The sequence below is a fragment of the Eptatretus burgeri genome, chromosome 3, assembly GCF_056783735.1.
Source record: "Eptatretus burgeri isolate ZD-2024b chromosome 3, Ebu_testis_v1, whole genome shotgun sequence".
In the NCBI taxonomy this organism is placed as follows: domain Eukaryota; kingdom Metazoa; phylum Chordata; class Myxini; order Myxiniformes; family Myxinidae; genus Eptatretus; species Eptatretus burgeri.
This window is the reverse complement of record NC_140963.1, coordinates 5,541,928-5,564,273: the sequence shown is the minus strand read 5'-3', so window position 1 is coordinate 5,564,273 and position 22,346 is coordinate 5,541,928. Positions and strand designations below refer to the sequence as shown.

General features: G+C 40.4%; 1 long non-coding RNA gene across 1 annotated transcript in view; it reads left to right on the top strand.

The window, feature by feature from the left end:
* Positions 1-22,346, top strand: part of LOC147029326 (uncharacterized) — a 225,352-nt gene that overhangs the window by 73,151 nt on the left and 129,855 nt on the right. Inside the window, exon 3 of the long non-coding RNA XR_015055704.1 lies at positions 6,329-6,407. This is a non-coding gene — a long non-coding RNA (uncharacterized LOC147029326). The remainder of the gene's footprint in view (positions 1-6,328; positions 6,408-22,346) is intronic.

Below are 22,346 nucleotides of genomic sequence, written 5' to 3'. Positions count from 1 at the left end.
TCGACAACCCCCTCGGAGAAGATGGATTTTTATGTCAATTGCAAATTTCTAAGTTTGTGACCTTGTGGCCTTGACCTTGGGATGAAAATGAAAAATCGAGCTCTGTGGGGCTATGCAGGTGCCATTGGGCTAACCAAATACCGAAACCCTGCCAGATTCGACAAACCCTTCCGAGAAGAAAATTATTTGTGTCAAAATCGCAATTTTCTAAGTTCGTGGCCCTGTGACCTTGACCTTGGGACGAAAATGACAAATCAAGCTCTGTGGGGCTATGCAGGTGCCATTGGGCTAACCAAATACTGAAACCGCTGTCAGATTCGACAAAACCCCGATGAGAAGATGCAAATTGAAATCGGCTACCCCCTAAAAACAGTTTTTTTTGGGCGTGGCTCCGCCCACAATGGGCGGACCACGCCCATTTTCAGGAAACACAACTCGATCACGATATAAACCTCCCACCACAATTTCATCAGGATCGGATCAAACCCACGGAGCTATGCTCGGGACAGACAGACAGACAGATAGACAGACACACAACAATAACCAATATAGTGGTCACTTATATTTTTCGTGATAATATTTTTTTCCGTGAACCAATACATATATATATATATATATATATATATATATATATATATATATATATATATATATATATATATATATATATATATATATATATATATATATATATATATATATTTTTTTTTTTTACGGCTGTGGAAATTCGCAGAACACCATAAAGATTCCTTAGATTCGCTATGCCGGTAAGTGAGTGTTCAGACGGCTTTCCCCACCGTTATTTAGAGGGAATTCCTTGTGTTCACCAGGCTGCGACCCTTTGAGATAGCCGTTTTCCTTTACCTATCGTTATTTTGAACCTACACGCAAACAACAACCGCCACCAAGTACGCCGCAACGCCAAGCACGTAACAAACCTACATGCAAACAACAACCGCCACCAAGTACGTCAAAACGCCAACCACGCTACAATTTCCCTCACAACAACCACCACAAACTTCGTCACTACCCCCGCTTCCGAACGCCATCCTCCACGATCCACACTACGACGGCTTCCGCATCGGGAATCGTCCGAGAACGCGTGCAGGATTGACAGAACAAAAGCTCTCGCGGAGCCTGTGGGGTTTTTCCCGCCTAATTTTCCCTCGCTTGATTCTTCCGCCTGAATCCTTCGAGGCTGGTGTGACGGAAAGGGGTGGCGGCAGCTCGCTCCTTATTGGTGGATGCGCGGTGTGATGCGGACGGGAGTGAGGAACGCCCCTTTTTGGGAACCTTCTCCAAGGGAGGTGGAGCCAGAAGCCGGTTGGGGCGAAGGGCGGAGCCCCGACCTATAACGGGCGGACGCACGCGAGGCTCGCCCCCTCGCCCTCATTCTTGGTCTCGTGGCACTGGTCACCCCTTGGGGCTTCGCTCTGCCTCTCGCTTGGTTTATGCTCTCGGTTGTGGACTTTTCTTCTCCTCGCTTGGTTCCTGCGCTCGTGGTCCTGTGAGCGGCCAGTTGGTGGAGACGCGGACGGAAGGCGCAGCAGAGCCGGCTGTGTGGTGGACCTGCGCGTCTGGACGAGGGGTGCCGGAGAGGGTTCGCCGGCTGTGTGGGAGGCCGGAACCAGGCGCGACCACGCTGACGGTCATGGGAGAGGGACTCGACGACCACTAACGGGGGGGCAGGTAACCTGCTACGGTCTCGTGGGCCCATTCGGTCATTCACGGCCCATGGCCATAAAGGTCTACAGACCCCGTCTACCCCCTTGCCAATGAGGGGGTCTTTCCTTTTGTTTTGTATGACTGCTGTGGCGCCGTATCCCTGTAAGTAGAACCTGCTAAAGGCCCGGTCACACCTTGACGTTTTAGCCAACGTATGCCGATTTTTGAATTTTTTTTCTAAAACGCTGGCACACGTTGAATACGTTATGGGTAAGTTTTGATAACATTGAGAGCACGCTGAAAAACACTGCCATACGTCGTTGTACGCTGGCTTTAAACGTTGTACTTTTTGGTTGTCCTCAAATTTTTTCATGCTTGAAATTTCACGACGTATGCCGGCGTATGACTCACACGTTCCGCTACGCTGGCCACAAGTTGTATGCACGGTCTGCGATCGTTGACAGACGTCAACACATGCTACTTGTAAGTTAATCATAAGTTGAGACACGCCGAGGTAATGTTTAGCGTACCCGAAACTTATTTCTAACCTATGATTAACGTGTTGTTGGCACGTTACGCGATCGTTGCCACACGTCGACAGACGTTACTTTTAAGTTACTCATAGGCTGAAAGACGTCGGTATAATGGATCGTCCTTGCGTCAGCGTCCACGGCCACGGCCAGGACACTTATTTGCAGCATTCTTCAAACTTTTCTTCGGCATGATGAGGATGTTCACACTTCGATGTCTAGCTTGGCTATGATTCCAATTGTCCATCGGCAGCGTCTATTTAAAATAGTCGAGTTTGAGCGTTTTAACACGTTCAGAAGAAACGCTTCAAATTTCAAAACCCCAGCGTCAAAAAACAAAGGCGAGTGACAGCAATTTAAATCATTCATTGTAAACAATGAAAATAGTTGAGTGGTACCGTTTAAAAGTCGTTGAGTGTAAAAAAAAAAATCCAATTGTTGAGCGCAAGCATCTACTTTCAATAGTGGAGATGCAGCCATTTTAATCGTTGAGTGGCAGCCTATGAACCTACCCGTGGACACGCGGACGCAAGGAGGATCCATCATAACCCACACCCTCCCCCTCACACTCACCTACTACTGCCAACATGAACAAACTACTACTAATACTAATACTAATACTGATACTGATACTGATACTGTTACTGCTGACATGGACATCGACTCAAAAAGGAACTCGAAAACACTGTTGGGTTCCCCTTTTATGAGCAGCATTTTTATATACCAATTCCCAAAACTGCTGGGAACACGTCTTTATATGGCAGTTGTAAGCTAGAAACACGTTCATTTTTTTTTTGTCGACCGGAAGACGTCATTGGAATACGTCTACATACGTCAATGTGTGTTGGGACTACGTAAAGAATTGGTTCAAAGCACGTCAAACATAAGTTAGAAATAAGTTTCGCGTAAAAAAGACATTACCGCGACGTGTTTTGACTTATGAGTAGCTTATAAGTAGCCTTTGTGGACGTGTGTAAGCGTCCACATATCGTGTGTAAAACTTATCCCCATCGCATGCGGAACGTGTGTCATACGCTGAGTACGTCGTAAAATTTTGAACATGTTTAAAATTTCTTGACGTACTCTACTTACTACGACGTATGATAGCGTGCTTTAGCGTTCTACTCATGTATACCAACCTTACTCATACCGTATTTGACGTGCCCCAACATTTTAGACACATTTTTCTTAGGTCGGCATACGCTGGCAAGATCGCCAAGGTGTGACCGCGATGTTGACACTTCCATTTCTACGGCAGTTATGATTCGAATCGTTGTGCGTCAGCCTTTTAATAGGCTACGTCACGACATCGTCGGCGATGCGTGCAATGCGCTATGCCTAAGTTCGACTATCGTTGGGCATCGGTTGTGTAGGCCGACAACAGGTTCAGCATTCGTTGGTATAAGTTATCTATAACACAACGAAACGTTCTGTGTCCATTACTAATATGTTATGCATACGACCAACTCGTTATGAATACGTCCGAATCTTAAAAAAAAAACATCAAAAGTTCAACGTCAGCCAGCGTTTTACATACATTTTAATACGTTGCCATTGCTGGCTAAAACGTCAAGGTGTGACCGGGCCTTAAGTAACTGTGCTGTAAATACACCCTTGCTTATAGTCGGGTCGTAACGTTTTCTTTTTTATTGCTTGTACATTGCATGACTGGCTTGGCTGTATATACGTGTGCTTTATAATAAATGTATCCCATTCATCATGTCCTATTTCCCTTTTGAAAAGCCATCTTGCATCGTGGAATGAGTAGTGGGTTTTGAACGCCCGGTAAAGAGAATCGGATCCGTCAAGGTCGGCGATAACACCGCTCGGTTATCGCTTTAGAACGGAATGGGCCGCTTAAGCGATCCGTGTCCCAAGCCGACCTGCGGCGCTGTGCAGCCCCTCGGTAGGTTACCCGCGCGGCTATTTAGGTATATCGACATTCGGCGATTCACCCTATTTCGCGTGGGTAGAATGCGGACTGGGCTGTGGTGAGGTTAAACCCCCACCTGTGACTGGTTCCTGGCGATAGTTCCAGGAGGGTCACGACTGAATTGTCTGTCCGGTGGGCGACGCGGCTGCCATTAGAGGAACTCGGCTGATCGCACGCCGGTGGGTGCGAATTCGCAACAATATATATAAAATTATATGTGTATATATGTATATATATATATATATATATATATATATATATATATATATATATATATATATATATATATATATATATTATATTCGCAACAATATATATATAAAATTATATGTGTATATATATATATATATATATATATATATATATATATATATATATATATATATATATATATATATATATATATATATATATATATATATATATATATATATATATATATGTATATATATATATATATATATATGTATATATATATATATATATATGTATATACATATATACATATACATATATATATATATATACATATATATATATATATATACATATATATATATATATATATATACATATATATATATATATATATATATACATATATATATATATATATATATATATATATATATATATATATATATATATATATATATATATATATATATATACATATAGAGATAGGTGTGGGGAGGGGAGTTAGCAGAGAGAAAATGTTATGCTTTCCGAAAACACACACACACACACACACACACACACACACACACACACACACACACACACACACACACACACACACACACACACACACACACACACACACACACACACACACAGTATTAGTGCTTGGCCAATATCGGCAGTTCTTCAGGATTCGGCAGATTAGAGTCTATGTGATTACCCACTACAGTACGTACTGTAAACAACCCAGAAACGTTGAGGAGCCTTCGCCCTTGTTTTGGAGGAATTTCAATAAACAAATTATATAAACAACATTTCATTCTATACGTTTCAAGGAGATGTGCATAAACATGAATCTTTATAAACAGCTGGCAATCGTCATGTGACAGGTGGAAAAAAAACAATTGGCTCTGTAATTTCTTAAACATGTTAACACGGCAAACGGATTGGTCAAGCTGTGGATGCATTAAATCATATCACTCAATGCCGCTGATTACTTTTGGCACATTCCTAAATCTTTTGTTCACTCAATTATCTTCAAAAGAGGTGTTTTAATTAATCCAAACACCCAATTTTCACTCTTGCACTTCCTAGGAGTTTTCTTCATATGCGTGCAAAGTTTCAGGCTGCTCGGTTTTATAGTTTTGTTGTTATGGAGGAGACACACGGACACACACACAGACATTTATTTGTATTGATTTCATTCTGGCTGGTTTAGTTTTAGCATCTCTGTGAGTCCACGTCATGTTGACCCAATATAATTGGACCATTGCCGCACCACAGAGCAAACAGACTTTGATAAACCAAGTCCCCTGCTGGTGGTTATCCATCACATTTATCATGTCACCATTAAATTCTGTGGAGGAAAAACAGTATTTTGGAGTAATTCTAAGGAAGTTGGAGCAAAAGTAATTCTATAAAAACTGTATATTAAATATGGCAATCGTCCATGTATATTTTTACATCTGAAAAACATATAAACCAAATGTCTGGGCCAATTTCCACCAGGATACCTTGGGTTAGGTCTTGCGCACAACCTCCCCCCCATCCCCCCACCCCCACCCCCCCCCGTCCCCATGAGGGTTTCCATAGCGGGAGGGGTGGGAGGGAGCGGGTGTTTCTAGCGATATTAAAATAAGGGAATTATCTGTATGTGTGTCTGTGTGTTTGTCTAATCGTTATGGAGTTTAAAAAATGGCTGGGCTCATCTGAGGAGATGACTTGCAATTTTCATCTGTACATTTGGAACAGTGGAAGGGGTTTAACCAGATCGATAGTATGCTTCACGAGCAAGAATAGTTCATCCTTTTTTGTTAACCCATCCACAGTCACCTTCATCGATCCACCACCTTCTTCTTTGGAAAGTGTACACTTTTTCTGATTCTCCTCATTTGCCACACACTTGACTACTCACAATTCACCAGCACAGGCCCTCCCCCTCCCACTCCCCATTTTTAATCAGAATTCCTTTCTGCTGTCAACCTCCTCACCCCTCCCGCCCCCCTGTTTTCAATACAAGGAACCTGGCTTTATTGCTGCACAACAACACCAACCGCCCTCCACCTCCCCAGCCTGTCATATACAGGATTGCACACCTCGTAAGTCAGAACTTAATGCTTGACATATGTAGCAATTATGTGACGTTTTGCATGAGCAGTGTTTTTCATAACATTGAGGCATGTTTATATCATCATCCGCTAAATATTCCTTTTCATAGAATTCACATCATCATAATCAACATGAATATCATGTGATGTTTTATGACTGTATGATATTCAGAATATTGATGTTTCTTTTTTTCAGATTTTTATTTTTCATTGTTATTGTAAACATGTCATTTAATTACTACTTGCTCTTGATTCCTTGGTAATCCAATTTTATACACCTTCATATTATTTATTTCCTTAATGCAGAGCCATCTCTTGTTTTGGTTTATGATCCTTCCATGTTTCAGTGGGTTTCTCTTCATCTTGATGGGTTTCAGTGGTTTCTCTTCATCTTGATGGGTTTCAGTGGTTTCTCTTCATCTTGATGGGTTTCAGTGGTTTCTCTTCATCTTGATGGGTTTCAGTGGTTTCTTCTCTTCATCTTGATGGGTTTCAGTGGTTTCTTATCTTCATCTTGATGGGTCTCAGTGGTTTCTCTTCATCTTGATGAGTTTCAGTGGTTTCTCTTCATGTTGGTGGGTTTCAGTCGTTTCTTCTCTTCATCTTGATGGGTTTCAGTGGTTTCTTTTCATCTTGCTAGGTTACAGTGGTATCTCTTCATCTTGATGGGTTTCAGTGGTTTCTTTTCATATTGGTGGGTTTCATTGGTTTATTCTCTTCATATTGATGGGTTTCAGTGGTTTATTTTCATGTTGGTGGGTTTCAGTGGTTTCTCATATTGGTGGGTATCAGTGTTTTATTCTTCATCTTGGTGGATTTCAGTGGTTTATTTTCATGTAGGTGGGTTTCAGTGGTTTCTCTTCAACATGATTGGTTTCAATGGTCACATTTGGTCATCATTGGTTTGATATTTATATGGGATGCCATCCTGACGAGGGTAAGTAAGACCGATATCTGGATACGTGGCTCCGTTTGATGTTTAACCAATGGTGGCCAAACAATCTCTGTCTTTTGACATGAGTGGCCAGGCCACTGTGTCCTTTCTCAGAATAGCATCCTTTCACACAACTACACACTCTGTCCCTTCCAGGTTTCAATTGTAGTTCAGTTAGTGTTCGTTGATTATCAAGTAGGGAGACATAAGAGGCAGTTACCCCATTGCTGTTTTGTTGGCTTATTGCCAATTACAATGCACCCCATTTTCCTTGCGCATACCCGTGGCCACTCTGGGCTGGGCATCACACTGAGTTGAGACATTACCTCGATAAAACCAGGCTTTGTTGGAGGCGGACAGCTCTGAGCAATAAAATAATTGAAAACTTCATTAGTTTAATGTCATCAGTTTTAATTCACGACCTTAATAGTGCTCTTTCCAGGTTTGAAGAAGAAGAATCGGAAATGTGAGCTTAATGTAGCAGTTCGAACTGCTATCATTTTTATTGTTACATTTATATTAAATGTAACAATAAGTAACATTTATTGTTCCACGACAGCAGGAACCCTCCAGAAGGACACGGTAGGAGCACACTTTTTTTTTTTTAGTGATATTTCCTGAATCAATAGAAAAATATCTAAAAGTACATTGAAGGATCAAATAAACAACATCTACAGTCATCACGACAGCAGCAGCAGCAGCAGCAGCAGCAACAACAACAACGTTCTATAAAAGATCCTTTTTTCGTGTTTTCGTTCATTTTCCATCCTAATTGAGATTCGTAGTAAGACACGCAATATGTTTGTGAAAGTACAACATGCTGTCTTTTGATTAAACCCATGAGAGAAGTGACGGCTAAGCACAGTTCGTTTGTTTGAAATTATGCAGGGATCGCAAGAAGCACATAAGGCTCTGAACTCTTTTAAAAGCAACGGATTTACTCACCACAAATAAATAAATAAATGACCAGGGGATAGTGATCGTGACGATGAAGATGACGGTAGGTTGAGGTGGGGAAGAATTGCTTTTTTGGTTTCTCTTCAAATATATATATTCTTTCCCACCTCAACCGACCTAAATTCTGAATACTTATGATGTCAGCTGGATTTGAACCAACCTCCAGTATTGTCCTGCCTCCATTTGGACATCATTGTTTCCATTTCTGGTCTGTAACTGCTGTGAGCTGCCAACTTGGAGGACCAATATGGGGCTTCAGAAACATTCAGGAAGAAGGGAACGAATTTATTTGTTTTCTATCTTCCTCATCAGATTGGCATTTAAGGCAATTTGATACTGCTGACAAAAATAATTGAAAACATCATTAGTTTAATGTCATCAGCGTTGATTCACGAGAACAAGAAGATGTCAGTTGTATCCCGGCATGGCAACAGGAGGGGGACAGCCCTGAGCAATAAAAGAACAAGCTATCAATCCGCATGTTCCCCCGAAATAAAAAAATCACTGGCATTATTTTTGGGGTCAAACCTGATGCCCTTTGTTTAAAATTGCACACGAAGTGCAATGTGTAATAAAATGCTATAACCGCAATGTTTCCCTAACGGGAAATCTGCAAGATTTTCACTGTGACAACAATTACCCAGGTGCATGATATATGGTACAAGCACAGCGTTAAGCCTATGACGTGACAAACAATTGCTTTTTTCAGGAAACACTGGTGGAGATAGCCCTGAGGCTGATGCAAAGTGTCAAAGGGCATGTGGCCGCATTAATTCTCAGAAAGTTGCATTAATAAAACAGGGCATTGCGATCACTCATTCAGGCGTGCCTTCCCATTTTCTTGGAGGAATTTAACTGAAGGATGGAAGGCGTGTTGGGCAGTGTGGGTTATTCGGGAAGGTGCTTTTGAAGCCACATGGAGGTGGATGAGGGGGAAAGCGATGGTGGTGGTTTTATCTGACTCTATTTTCTCACACATATTGTTTTGTGGCGGCCGTCATTCAACGCACTGTGCAAATGCATTTATCATCGCAAATGAGAAACATACCTGATGTTTCCACAGGGAAGACCTTTTTGTGTGTCTACATTCCCCGAGCAGAGTGAGAACTCACCTTTCCTCATGATGGATGAGCCAAATCCAGATGCAGGATGGATAGCCAATTGTACACGTTCGAAACGCAATCATATTTCGTACTTCTTAAATATTGCCAGGTGCCAGGAAGCATTTTATCATAATATATCATACCCAAGTAAGAAATATATTCCTCCAACATATTACAAAGAAAACTGTATATTCATACAATGTCGACAAGATTTGGTTCACACAGAATTCTTTATCATTCAAATTAATGTCACTGCTACAATGTTCTCGATGACCAGATATCTGCTTTTTCACTGAATACGATGAGATGTAATTTGCTTTTGTAGTTCAAAAGTCCATTGACACAGTGCATGTTGTATTTGAAATAGAGGGGAGAAGAGGTGGGGTTCAAAAATATCTGTGGGCAACCTATTCACAATTGTCTAAGTCATATCAATGTTTTATATCATTAATTTTATCGGTATTATACAATTGGTAAAGGTAATATATATATATATATATATATATATATATATATATATATATATATATATATATATATATATATATATATATATATATATATATATATATATATATATATATATATATATATACATATATATATATATATATATATATATATATATATATATATATATATATATATATATATATATATATATATATATATATATATATATATATATATATATATATATATATATATATATATATATATATATATATATATATATATATATATATATATATATATATATATATATATATATATATATATATATATATATATATATATATATATATATATATATATATATATATATATATATATATATATATATATATATATATATATACACACATATATATATATATATATATATATATATATATATATATATATACACACATATATATATATATATATATATATATATATACACATATATATATATATATATATATATATATATATATATATATATATATATATATATATATATATATATATATATATGTATTTCCCCACCGTTGTCTAATGGGATTTATTCGTGTGATCAGGGCTGTGATCTTTGAGTTAGCCATTTTTCTTTTACTATCGTGATTTTGGACCAATCGCTCACAACCACCACCTCCACCACCAACAGCGTTCTCACAATCGTTCACAACAACCACCTCCACCACCAACAGCACTCTCACAACCGTTCACAACAACCACCTTCACCACAAACGGCGCTCTCACAACCATTCACAACAACCACCTCCACCACCAACAACGCTCTCACATCCGTTCACAGCAACCACCTCCACCACCAACAGCGCTCTCACAACTGCCTTCACACAACCACCTCCTCCACAACCACCCTCACACAACCACCTTCTCCACAATGCCAACCACAGCCACCATCTCCCAAACTGCATCTCCCCCAATACCCAACAACGGAACAACATCGATTCACCTTCAACTCCGCGGGCGCCGCCATCTTTGCGCCGGCCATGGCAAGGTCGCTGCAAACAAATGCGGTGGTTTCCTTGTTCCTAGCGACGGCGATTTCTACCACGTCCGCTCTCCCTTCAGCATCGATGATTCCTGCCACGTCTGCTCGCCCCAAACCTCGCCTCGGAATTCGGATCAGGAGAGCGAGGGGGCGGAGCCAGTGGGGGTCAGCGGTGAAGGTGCGGAGATCAGATCTCGCCTCACGAACCCTATAAAACAGCGTGCAGAGCGCCGGTCGAGGAGTCGGTCGGGGTCTGGAGCGGTGTGAGGAGCGGAGTTCGAGCCCAGTGGAGGGCAGTGGAAGTCCGGGTTCACCGAGGAGACGGAGCGGAGAGCACAGCAGGCCGGCCGTGTCACGCATAATGGCGCGTTCATGTGGGACGGAGAGAGGTCGCCAGCCAGCATCAAACGGTCCGCGGTGATCGGGCCTCGGGACAGTCCGAGCAGCGCTGAGGGAAGGACGGTCTCTTAAAGAGAGCATCAACTCCGAAAGAGCATAAGTCCCGTTCGTTCCTCTGAGGCGTTGCCGGCGCGGCCCGAATCACCAGGCCGTCAGATGAGGCCTGAGCCAGACCGCGGTCACGACAGCTGCCGTAGGGATGGGACGTCGCGAGTCGCCCCAGCGAGGTGAAGGTGACCAGCGCAGCCTCGCGGGGCCTCTGCGGTCTACACGGCTCCATGCAATAAAGACCCAAAGAGGTCCAGTCTATCCCCTCGTCTGTCCTGGGGTTTTTCCTTGCTTTTGAATGAAAGTTGTGGCGCCATGTCCGCAAGTAGAACTGTATAAGTGACTGTACATAATAGATAGACGGTAGTAGCTCTTTTGCTTGATTGATACATGACTGCATGCGTGTTTTGCATACCTGCATGACTGCATCATTGTTTATACGTGCTTATGTGTTGTTCGTAAATAAATGTGCTTGTTTAAATGTACCCCGTTTGTTGCGTCTTTTCCTTAATTGAGCTGCCATCTTGCACTCGGAATATAGTTGGTTTTTAAATAGCCCGTAAAGTGATCGGGTCCAACTGGACTGCGCGATAATACCCCGCTCAGTTATCCCCAAAAGGAAGCGAGCTGCTTAAGCGGCTCGTTTCCAAGCGGTCCCGTTGAGGTACAATCTCTCGGTAATCTACCCGCGCGATTAATTAGGTATATCGACAATTCGGCGATTGACCCTGTAGCACGGGTAGAGTATGGACAAGGTTGTGGTGTTCTCAAAAACACACCTGTGGCTGGTTTTCGGCGTTGATCCGGAAAGCAGTGACTGGATTGTCCGTCCTTTGAGTGAAGCGGCCGCTATTGGTTAAACACGGTTGTACGCACGCCGGTGGGCAAGAATCCACAACACTGGTGTCCGGGAGTGACATTCGAATCCATCCCGCCTCCAACAAAATTAACGGAACCGGATCAAGGGTGTGCGAGGTGACCCTCCAGTTCCATCAAATTACGAGCTTTTTAAATTGTTCCGATACGAAAGATGGCATTTCAAGGTGAGCGGGAGCATGGTGGATTAGGAATATGTTTTAATGTAGAATCCATGGCCAAGGACGGTTCTTTTTATAACCCCATCACCAATTATAATGTGGGGGCGCTCACCCTATACTGAGCATGAACTTTGCCGGCAAACAGACCCGAAGTCGCAAAATAGCAACGCTATCGCACCTCAGCGCAACACGGAGCGGGCTGCTATTAATAGCACAGCGAACGGCACGACACAAGGCGTGGGCTCCCAACCAACGATTCAGACCACGTGGTCACGGCAGGTGCCATGGCAGGCATGGCAGGATGACTACGTGAACATTGGCAAGCTTCAGGCACAATTGGGGGATGTCTTGGAAAAGGTGAAGCATTATGAAGAGTATATCGAGGAGGTGCAAAGTGGAGTGGACGAGTCACAATGGCACGCACACGAGCTTCAGAAAAATTGTGTGTACGGGGGAACACAGCGATTGGCCGATGCACTGGAATGAATTCGGTGGCAAAAATATGACAGCCAACAGAGCCGACAAACTATGTGGGAAAAAGAATTTGGTAGTGTGGTATACCAATAATTTGGAATGTGCGAAGAGCAAACTGAACAAAAGAATAGAGGAGGAGCAGGTTGGTATCTCCCAGGATAGGAAAGATTTGGAGGAAGAATGGAAAAAAAAGCTATAAAAGGAAAAATGTGAACACGATTTGGAATTGAAACATCTGAAGGAAGAGGTAAGATCAGGCAATCAGATAAGAGAAAGCCTAGAACGGAGGATAAAAAGAGGAGAGGAACATCTGGAGGAAAGGAAGGAAGAATTGTTGGAAAAGTCAAGACAGTTCGAAGAACTACAGGGAGAAATGAGTAAAGTAGAGGGGTATACCCATGAGTTGTAACAAGAGAAGAGCAAACTGAATGAAAGAATAGAGGAAGAGCAAATTAGTAATTCTCGGGATAGGAAGAACTTGGAAGAAGAATGGAAAACGAAGCTGGAAAAGGGAAAAACGGAAACACGAGGTGGAATTGGAACAACTGAAGCGAGAGGTAAGAACAGGCAATCAGGAAAGAGAAAGCCAAGAAGAGCCGATAAAAAGAGAACAGAAATATCAGGAGTATCGAAAGGAATATGGTAAGAAAATGGACGAATTGACGAAGGAAGCATGTGAAAGAGGTGCGAAGATGATCAAGAGAAGGGATGAAATGAGGGAGGAAGCATGCAAATTGAGAGAGGAATTAGGGGAAAAAATTTCTGAGTTACGGAAACACCAAAACGAAGAAACGGGATTACAAAACGAGCTGAGGATGTTAAGATTGGAGAATGAAAAACAAGAGAAACAGTGGAATAGAAAACAAAAAGAACACGAATTGGAAATTCACCAACTAAAGGAGATGAGCAAGAGAGTGGATGAAATGAGGAAGGAAGAATGTGAAAGAGGTGTGGAGATGAGAGAGGAATTAGAAAAAAAAAGCTTCTGAGTTACGGAAACACCAAAACAAAGAGACGGAATTGCAAAACGAGCTGAGGATGTTAAGAGAGGAAAGAACAAGAACGGAGAATGAAACGTTAAGGAACCACACTGTACAGATGCAGATCGAACAATTAGAAGCCAAGGCCAGATTAAAGAATGAGAGGCAAGAAAGAGTAATGAGGGAAACTATGAGATTGGAGAAGGAAGAACAAGAGAGACAGTGGAATAGAAAACAAAAACAGTATGAATTTGAAACTGAACAACAAAAGGAAAAAGCAAGGTTGGAGTACAAGGAGATAGTGACAGAACAAGGAATGAAACAGGAAAGGGAGATTAACCAATTGAGGGAAATTATGAGATTGGAGAAGGAAGAACATGAGAGACAGTGGGAAAGAAAACAAAAAGAACATGAATTTGAGGTTGACCAATTGAAAGAAAAATCAAGGTTGGAGTAAGAGGAGATAGTGAAAGAACAAGGAATGGAAAATGAAATCAACAAAATGAAGGAAACGATGAGATTGGAGAATGAAGAAAAAGAGAAACAGTGGGCGAAGAAACAAAAAGAACAAGGAATGAAACAAAAAGAAAGACAAGAACAACTGAAGGAGAAAGCAAGGTTGAAGTACGTGGAGATAGTGAAAGAACGACGAATGAAATGGAAAAAGGAGATCGGCCAATTGAAGGAAACTATGAGATTGGAGAATGAAGAGCATGAGAGACAGTGGGTGAAAGAAATTTAAAAAGAAAGACAGAAACAATCAAAAGAGAAAGCAAGGTTGACGTACGCAGAGATAGTGAAAGAAGAACGAATGAAGCAGGAAAAGGAGATCAGCCAATTGAAGGAAACTATGAGAATGGAAAATGAAGAGCATGAGAGAGAGTGGAGGAAGAAACAAAAAGGACAAGAACGACTAAAGGAGAGAGCAAGGTTGAAGTACGCGGAGATCGTGAAAGAACGACGAATGAAACAGGAAAAGGAAATCAACCAATTGCAAGAAAATATGAGATTGGAGAATGAAGAACATGAGAGATGGTGCGATAGAAAACGAGTTTGAAATTAACCGACTCAAGGAGAGAGCAAAATTTGAGTCCACAGAGATGGAAAAATTCCGGAAAGATAACGAACAACTCAAAAAGCTCAGGGAGGAAGAATGACTCAAATTAGAAGGAAAATGGAGCCAGGAAGAAACAGAAATAATAAACGAAGTGACGAGGGAGATAATAAAGAGGTAAAGGTGACGCCAAGGGAGACGTGGGAAGGAGAAGAAATAACAGAGACGCGGGAGTTAGAAAAAGTAGAGGAGAGACTACACGATAAAGACGGGGTGAAAAACGAACACACACACACACATGGAGTTAGCAAAGGACAATGAGGGGGAGCTGACGGAATGTGTCATGACCCAGTGCAAGCAGCCGGACAGCCTCCTTATGGAACGAGGGGAGGGAATATTTCCCCCTTGAAGCGGATCTCGACCAGGTGGGTCCGGTCGAGCTTTGCGAGTTAGAGGGGGCGATTGCTGTGGACGGGTGCATGCGAAGCTTGGGGGGTGTGAAGGCCCCGGGACCCCTTGTGGTAAACGCAAATCCCCAGTGTGATTGTTCCAGTTTGTGCGGTTTCGAAATGTGTTTATACAAGTGTGGCGAAATGTGTGCTGAAAAGCACGTAAAGCGTGGGTGAAAGAGGTTGTATGATGTGGGTGAAAGAAAGGCATGCCCTTCCTGGGCGGGGTTTCGGTGAAGCACACTTCACCGTCCGCCTCGATTGGACAGGGGTCCACGGCATGCCCTTCCTGGGCGGGGTTTCGGTGAAGCACACGTCACCGTCCGTCTTGATTGGACAGGGGTCCACGGCATGCCCTTCCTGGGCTGGGTTTCGGCTTGGGCGAGTGAAGCGCTCGCTCAGTAGCAGGCTGGATGGTCCGCTGGATGTGGTGTTGGAGGATTTGTGGTTTGAAGATATAACCTACGTCCTAAGCCGTCGCAACGCACACCTTTGATTCTCCACTAGACAAAAGGAAGGTACCTGTCTCACATATACTTAACGGAATAACTGACTCTTGGGACATCTGTATGTTTGAATGTATATTGCTTCCAGATCCGTAACAAATATATATATATATATATATATATAAATAAATATATGTTGTTGCGGTTCTGGAAACCACATCCTTCCAACACCAAATTAGGCCATCAGCTGTGGCCCATCGCGTTCACTTTTGTTCCACCTATCAGGGGGTAAAAAAATACCTGCACAGGTCTATTGTACACAATGAATTCATTCCACCGCCAAAAGTTCTCCACTTGAATCCCTGCAGTTATTGTGTACTACTGTGAAAATCTGTATTGTCCTCCCGCTTTGGCTGTACAATTTGTATCCATTCAACCATCGAGCTGGTCATGTTATGGTACGCCGTCCAATGGGATCAGCGGAATCAATCTTGTGAAGTAATTCATTTTTGGTGTAAATCTCAAAGAATTATATTCCTTTTTATATTTTTTTATTATCATTAATTACAAGATAATCACAGAACATACATTGTTTATAGGCAGGCTTTTGACTCTTTAATCCCCGTCTTTCATACGCAGGAAAATTCTCAAATTTTTCATGTAGAGAATGAGGAAATTCAAGAGGCTCAAAATCTCATAAACTATTCATATTTATAAAGTAAAATTTACTTCAAATAAAATTCATCTTCGGTATCATCTTCAGTAGTTTCATTGGTGCTTTCACAATCATCTATAAAACTACTTTCACAACTATCGTTTGAACACAAACTCTTGGTATCATAACTGTCTTCTGGTCCAACAGAGATTCTTCTGTTCTGTTCATCACTCTCATCATCTTCAAAATCTTCAGTTGAATAATGACTCGTATTTAATGAGTAGAAAAAACATTACCATCTATATCTATATACTTTTTTCATTCACAGATTCAACTACTACATTTTTTACATTAACGGTAATTTTAAAATGGTCCTTAACTACTACTGAACGAAATGTCATTTCACCTGATATATTAACATCCTTTATTGCATAAAGATTTAAATCTTTCAGGTTGTTGAAAAAATTTACAAATTTCTCCTTGCATATTACAGATGGTCTTATCTTTTATTTCTAAAGCTTCATCCATGAGGTTTTTCTTTTTTGATACTTTGTCTTGTTTCATTGCTTTTTCTAGTTTTGAATATATTGCCAGAAGGAGAGGAGAAACTTTTGTGAGAGCTACTTTAATTGATGTTCTTCCAGATATACTGAAAGCCCTTCCACTGAAGGAAATTGAAGAACTCATATTATTCACCATAATTGTTTTTATCCAATAGTTGTTATATTTATCTTTATTCAATTTTACATCCTCGACATATTTCTCAGTATCTTTTACAAATGAAGAGATTGCTTGAAACTTGTCTTTTGTCTCTTGAAACATTGTATTTATTAAGTGAAAAACGTTGGAGGATAAATTTGTTTTAAGCACAGATTCACCAATAAATGAAACTGAATTTTCATGAAAAAATTTTATTTTAAGCAAAGTTTTGTTATATAAATATGGTGAATACAACGAACTGCGATGTTTGTAATCATGAATAAATATGTTATAAAAAACACCTTCAAACCAATACAAACACACATTCAATCTTTTCAGACAAATATCTCCACTTGACCACGAAACAAAACATTGTGATAGATGTGATAATGATATTCTTAATTTTTTTTTAATAATAAACACCTTCAATCACGCAAACACAAGAACAATGAAGAAAGGGAAGGTGCCACTAAATTCTCCATTGAAAACACTGACGGGGCATTTAAAGGGCATATAAAAATAAGATTGTTTCGCTTTCAAGACCCTGGACCATCTTCAATCATTGGATCTGTTGATATGGTTAAACAAAGTGTTGAAACTATAATTAAAAACACATTAAGTGAAATGAAAACTTTTAAGTTTTATATGGGAGTAAAATTGAATGCAGTCAGAGAAGATGATGAAACTACCCCCTATATGAGGACAAACCCTCACTTTATCTCATCATTTCGAGATTTTGTGAGATGTGATGTTTATGATCAACTCCAGAAACAAGAACAAGATGTTGCTAACACTGTAGTATGTAGTGGATTTGCTCTTACAAAAATAATCTTTTTAGATATACACATCATAAAATCAGATCCTCTTCAAGCTTCTTCTTATATTGATTTCCCAAAAGAGATAAAACTTTAGAAAGCGGTTGTTAATATTCAAAACAAAGATAATAAATGTTTTCTATGGTCTGTTCTTGCTCACTTACATCCTCCACAATGGAATCCTGAAAGGGTTGAACATTATTAGAAATACGAGAATACTGTTGTTGAATTTCTGCCCGTCGGCGTGCGAACGACCGCGTCTAAACAATAGCGGTCACTTCGCCCACCGAACGGACAATCCAGTCGTGACTTTCTGGAACAACGCCAGAAACCAGTCACTGGTTGGTTTTTAATCCCACCACGTCCCAGTCCATATTCTACCTGCGCGAAAGAGGGTCAATCGCCGAATATCGATATACCTAAGTACCCGCATGGGTAACCTACCGAGGGACTGTACCTCGGCGAAGGCCTGCTTGGACATGAACCGCTGAAGCAGTCCGTTCCGTTCTGGGATAAACGAGTGGGTATTATCGCCTGACCTCGCCGGACCCGATTCTATTTATCGGTTATTTAAAAACCAACTATATTCCGAGTGCAAGATGGGGCAGTTCAATGAGGGAATGGACGCAATGAACAGGTTTACATTCACACAAGGACATTTATTATAATAAAGCACGTATGCAATTAAACAAGGCAAAACACGTATGCAATTATACAAGCAAAAAAAGCACGACAAAAGAACTACAACCGTCTACTTATTATGTACAGTCACTTGCACTTAACAGCAGTTCCTACTTATTAGATGGGCCCACAGACACATGTACGCACACACACACACACACACACACACACACACACACACACACACACACACACACACCCAATAAATGGTGGCAGAGGCCTTTAATAATGAGCTCCAGCTCGGAGGACAGGTGAGCTGAAACCCAGAGCCTATCTCGAACCTCTCCACCTCGTGTGGTCTTCAAGTTGTTCATACCCGGGCCCCAGCGAGAGCGAGCTGGATCCAATCGCCGAGCCGCGATCTTTCCCAAGCTCCCGCGAATCCTCCCGCGCTTCTCAACACGTGCTGGTGAGACGAGGCACCGATCCTTCCTGTCGATGCGTCGCTTCCCCGAGCAACCACCTCCAAGAAGAGGCTGATGAGTCGCACCAAGCCGCGAACGAAAATGGAGAACAAAGAGCTCCACAAACCAAGAAGAAGAAGAAGAAGAAGAAGAAGAAGAAGAAGAAGAAGAAGAAGAAGCCACCATTCGCAGCTCGAGCCAAGCAACTGTCTCAACTTCCTTCCAAACAGCGCATCTTGAAGCAAAAAGCTCTCCCGAGCCAAGCAGAAGCCGAAGCTCACGGAACCATCAAAGCAAAAAGCCTCCAAAAAGCCTCCCGAGCCAGGCCTCAGCCAAAGCTCACTGAGCCAGCCGAAGCAAAAAGCTTCCGAAGGTCTCAACCCTAACCCAAGACAAACAGGACCTGAAGGTCTGCTGAACGACTACTCTCTGCCGAAGCAAAAAGCTGACTAACCAAGAACAAAGAAAGGATCTCGTCCTTATCCTTCTCCGCCCCCCCCCTCCTCCACGCCCGGCGTGACTCATGCCCTCGTGATCCTTCCCCCCCCGCTCAACCATGGGTGGGAGAGAGTTGTTGACACCATGAGTCACGGGACGGCAGGGTTATTCCTCTTCGCAGAAGAGGGGAGGGATGTCTCCATTGTTTGTTCCCTAACTATTAAATCGATCCACAGCGCATCTAATCGATTTCTGAACATTTAAACAATGAAAGGTGAGCTATCTTGGGAACAAGCACTTATCGACATAGCGGACGAAAGGAACCTGTATGTTGTGTGCAATGGAATTCCCAAATTCGTAACAATACATTAAATGTTAATGATTTAAAGTTTCCAATGTCATTGAGAGATATTCCTAAATTTGAGAAAATGAATAATCTATATGTTAATGTATACAGATTAACAGATACAAACAAAGTTCAGATATTAAAAATTTCAAACAACTATAAAAATGATGAAACACACATTGACCTTCTCTACTTTACTTCAATGGAAAAATCACATTATGCTTTCATCAAAAATTATCAAGATTAACCAAATCACAACCATACAAGAGAAAATGTAAAACGTATCCTTGTAAGAGATCTCTCAACTACTTTTACACAAAAGAATGATTAAATAAACATTCGAAATATTGTAGTAATCATAAATCAACCGTCATCAATTTACCAAAAGTAGGTTCAAACATCTTCAAAGATTTTAACAAATCTATAAAACATCCGTTTGTGATATATGCTGATTTTGAAAGTATCCTTGAAAAGATAGATACCGTTTTTCAAAATCCAAATAAATCGTACACAAATAAATATCAACAACATATTCCTTGTGGTTTCTGTTATTGTATCAAATCATCTGTTGGTGATGAATACAAGTTAAAACTTTATAGAGGAGAAGATGCTTCAGAGGAGTTTGTAAGACTATTGGAAAAAGACTGTAGAAGACGAAGACAAATAATGGTTAAAACCTATAAACCAATGTCATTAAAAAGCGAGAGAAAAAGGAATTTAGAAAGAACAGTATTTCTCATATTTGTGAGGAGAAAATTGAGGGAGAGGTCAAAGTCGGGATCATTGTCATCTTACGGGAAAATATAGAGGTCCAGCTCATTCCCATTGTAGTCTTAATTACAAGCCCCCAAACTATATTCCTGTCTTTCTTCACAACAACACTCACTATGACACGCATCTATTGATAAATGAACTTTCAAAGACATCTGGAGATATTTCGGCCATTCCTAACACAGATCAAAAATGCATCTCATTCACAAAAACAATTCATACATCCCCCATAACCCATATCAGATTTCTTGACACATACAAGGTTATGGCAAGTCCATTATCTAACTTAGCATCAAATATTAAAAACTTACCGAATCTTAAATCACATTTCTCAAATCAAGAATAGAGTGATCTCTTATCACAAAAGGGAATATATCCATATGACTACATGGATTCATTTGGGAAGTTTGAAGAAACACAACTTCCTTCAAGGGAAAGTTTGTATAGCAAGTTTAATCAAACTCATATTTCTGATCGAGATTAAGAAGTTTAATATAAACAATCTTGGAGAATATCATGATTTGTATCTGAAAACTGATGTATTGTTATTGGCTGATGTGTTTGAAACTTTTAGAACAGTCTGTCATAATAAAAATTATTTTGGATTTGACCCTGCTCACTATTACACAGCCCTGAGTTTGGCTTGGAGGGCTATGTTAAAAATGACAAAACAGAATTTGGAATTAATCAGTGATATAGATGTGCTTTTCATGATCGAGAAGGCTAAAAGAGGAGGAATATCTCAAGTATATTCCAAGAGATATGCGAAAGCAAATAACAAATATCTTCCTGATTATAAGAAGAATAAGGACAACTCTTTCCTGATGAATTAGGATGCTAACAATTTGTATGGGTGGGCTATGTCTCAATCTTTACCTAATGGAAAACTTAAATGGGTTAAAGAAAAACATTATGAAAAAGTTTCACTTGACATTGTTATCTCCTCTCAAAAAGAATTGGATGAAACTGAAGTTGGACATTATTTTGAGGTTGATTTAAAATATCCAGAAGAACTTCATCACAAACATAAAGACTTACCTTATGCACCTGAGAAAGAAAGTCCAAGAAAAGAATGGTAAAGTGATAACCAACAGTCATTTAATATAAAAGGTAAATCTACAGAAAAACTACTTACTACTTGAAATGATAAAGAATGTTATGTTTTGCATCAAAGGAACTTGAGACAATATTTATCTGCTGGGTTGAGAGTGAGGAAAATTCATCGGATTTTGAAATTTAAATAGTCCTTGGTTAAAGAAGTATATTGATTTTACTACAAAAAGGAGAACAGAAGCAAAAAAAGATTTTGAGAAGGACTTTTATAAATAATGAATAATGCTGTATTTGGAAAGACTATGGAAAATGTTCGGAATTGACAAAACATAAGTCTTGCTACATCTTGGAAACAGGCTTCATAGTTAATTAATAGACCAAGTTTTGAGCGAGCGGAGGTGTTTTCAGAGAATTTTTCTGCTATTAATTTGAAGAAAGAGAGTATTGAAATGGATAATCCTATTTATATAGGAACATCAATTCTTGACTTGTCAAAGTCGTTAATGTATGATTATTACTATAATAATTTAAATCAAAGTATAAAGATAATGTGTCATTGTTATTTATGGATACAGATAGTTTTATATTTGAAATTAAGACAAGTGATGTATATGAGGATATGATTGATAATATTGATATATATGATACAAGTAATTATAAGTCAGGTGATGTGTTGTTTTCATCAA